The sequence below is a fragment of the Cyprinodon variegatus genome, unplaced genomic scaffold, assembly GCF_000732505.1.
Source record: "Cyprinodon variegatus isolate N-32 unplaced genomic scaffold, C_variegatus-1.0 Scaffold166, whole genome shotgun sequence".
Lineage (NCBI taxonomy): Eukaryota > Metazoa > Chordata > Actinopteri > Cyprinodontiformes > Cyprinodontidae > Cyprinodon > Cyprinodon variegatus.
This window is the reverse complement of record NW_015150619.1, coordinates 262,178-265,125: the sequence shown is the minus strand read 5'-3', so window position 1 is coordinate 265,125 and position 2,948 is coordinate 262,178. Positions and strand designations below refer to the sequence as shown.

At 37.9% G+C, this 2,948-nt stretch overlaps 1 protein-coding gene across 2 annotated transcripts in view; it reads right to left on the bottom strand.

Moving 5' to 3' along the window:
* Positions 1 to 2,948, bottom strand: part of LOC107086906 (glucosidase 2 subunit beta-like) — a 220,645-nt gene that overhangs the window by 135,109 nt on the left and 82,588 nt on the right. The gene's annotated exons all lie outside the window — the stretch shown is intronic.

Genomic DNA, 2,948 nt, shown 5'->3' with positions numbered 1-2,948 from the left:
GTTAGGCTGGATAAAGCAAAATTCTTTGTAATCGTTGCAATGCTGAACAGTGTTATATCATTGGAGTATTCCGAGTAACAAATATCAAAGCCTGAAACTGGCGGTGGAGTGAAGATATATTTAGTAGGTTCAGTCCATAGACTGCTGATGGGCAAGACGGTGTGCTTGAGCTGTATTGGTGAGATCCAGTAGACTGTTTGGTCTGATACTCGTGCTTCACTCAAAGACCTAGGAAGTTAGATGTCCAGTTAGATGTCCAGTGACAGTGGAAAGGAAAAACTCCACTTTGGGAAAAAAGCCTCTGGCAGAACCAGGCTCAACATGGTGGTCTCCTACCTGACCGGTTGAGATGAGACATGGAATGCAGTAAGAGTATGGGAGGAATTAAACTCTGATGCGGACGAAGTAGAAGAAGCACCGCGGAAAAGTCAGATGAAGCTTTAGCTATGATGGTGGAGAAGACATAACGCAACCACTACCACCAACCCCTTGTGGATTTGGAGGCCTTCTAAGGTGAACTCTGGATGCTGATTGGGCTTTGTGTGGAGGTGTGGTTCAAAGCTGACTGTTTTGTGTCGGAGGCAGATAAGGGTTGGTAATTCAGTTACGTCAGTTGAACTTCCGCCTAGGCTTCATTAAAATTTGAGCTGATGTTAATTTTTGAAAATATAAATAGGAGGTGTTAGGTCTGCCGTTGCTTTATTCACAACTAGATTTATAATGAATTCAATATAAATTTACAATGACTTCTTTTTTCAAATTTCATGCTCCGTTCACGTTTTATCTGTTATTATCAGCTACTTTGTTGTCCCACTAGAAAACCACCTTCTTGGATAGAGTAGTATTTACCTATATTTGAATTGGCTTTAGGTATTATTATTTTTTTTTCTTCATTTTATTGAACTCTCAAGAAGATGGGTTGAACTCTCTTCAACCCATCTTCTTGGGGAGCAGTGGGTGGACTGCCATTGTGCCTGACCCAGAGCGCAGTGTAGGGTTAAGGGTGTCACCCATTCCAAGCGCAGTGTCCCAACCACTCCCCAAAGCAGGCATTAGCATGAAGGGTCTTGAAGAACCCACACTGGCAGCTCATTCCCCGAAGCTGGGATATGAGTTACGGGTGACTTACCACTTGAGCTAGGCAGCCAGAGATGCCACGAAATAGGTGGTAATGCCTTAACTGTATATGTGTTGCAGGCTACAAGGCCAATTCCATCCTTTTCAAGGTGTTAACCTCTCCTTTCATACAACATGCAAGACGATTTGGAGTCTTTATTTTTTTTAAGATAAAAAAAACAAAAAACAATAAACCTCCAAGCAAAAGAAGATATTTTCTTTCAAAACAGAAATCCCTTTAAACAATGGAGTACAAAACAAATGACATTGTTGTATTTTCTTTCTATGTTAATTTAACACAAAAAAACAAATATAAGCTATGGAGAACTCCTAACAATAGCTGCAGAAATAAAATTATTCCATATCTGCTCCACATGTTTTTTAATAGTGTGTTTTTATTAAAAGATGGGCTGCAGGAGTTTGCCTTCTGATTCATTTTCTCTGAAGCAGCATGGAGATAAGCCCGGCACACGCTGAAATCTAATCTGATCCCTAATGTTTTGGATTCTTTTTTTTTTTTTGTCTATGGAAATGACTAGCTCCTTATCGTCAGAGAAGGTTATTTGCAGAGATTCTTGCTGGCTTAGTGAAGGGACTCAATCACTGCTGCCCAGCAATAGGCCTCACTTTCGCCTTGTTCCCGTCTCATCTTTTTATCTGAAGGGGCGGAAATGAAAGGATGGTATCTCTGTTAGAGAGATAGAGAGAAACGGGGGTTTTCTTTCAAGCTTCGGCTGTTGGCTATATAGAAGAAATAACATGGATGTATGACAGTTTTTCAAAAAAAGATGCCGGCGCCTTAGGGAGCGACAGCGGATTAAACAAAGACAAGTAAAAGGAGGTAATTTCTGTTTTGACAGGAAAGAGTAACACACTTTTAAACATTTAATGCAAAAGAGAGAAGTTTCAGACAGTTGTGCTGTAAATACCTAGGACACTTTTCTGAGTCACTTTAGTAGTCAGTGGATTTTCCATAACAGGTGAATCACACTTTTAGCTAAGCACATTTACACCATCTCACGCTGTTTTCATTACATTTTGAAATACCTACTGGTTAACAAATGTGGCATGTGTCAAGAATAGCTGTTTTCATTACATTTTGAAATACCTACTGGTTAACAAATGTGGCATGTGTCAAGAATAGCTCATGCACTCATAAGGATACACTGTAATAATAACATTCCTTAAACTTCAAAAATAGTGATTGAGCCCATCTGGAAATAAGTAAGAGAAAAAAAAATTGCAGACGATAAACTTGAACTTGTCCAATATCTGCATCAAAAGCCTGGATGTTCTTTATTCCTTAATGAGAACAAAAGCTAGAGCCTAATAAACAATAAATATTACAGATGATTGTGAGCAAGGCTGCAACTGGTTATTTTCTGATTTACTCAAACTTTATTTAATTACTGTTTTTAACAATATTTACCGTCATGATTGTACCTTATGTAATTGCATTAATTGAATTTTGTTAAGTTTTACAGTTTTCCAACCTAAAAATCAAAATGTAATGAATGACTCAGAGCTTATTGTAGTGACTTTTAATTGAGTGTTATTGAGGAACTTAAATTAAATTCAAGATTTTAAATGCAACCTTTATATACAATGTGCTCCAACAGAGTAAAACTGATTCTGAGGCATTGCAAAAATCCTGTACATTAATACATAAATATAGGGTAGGGCAGGCACCCATCTGCTACACATGTAGGAAAAGGGAGAAATGTTTGCATACTGAAAGCTTATATAACCAAAAAGAAACCTAGTTACTTAAAGCTATACATAATGCTTTTTCCAACCTTTCTTTACTTCTAGCTAATCAACAGCTGTTGATT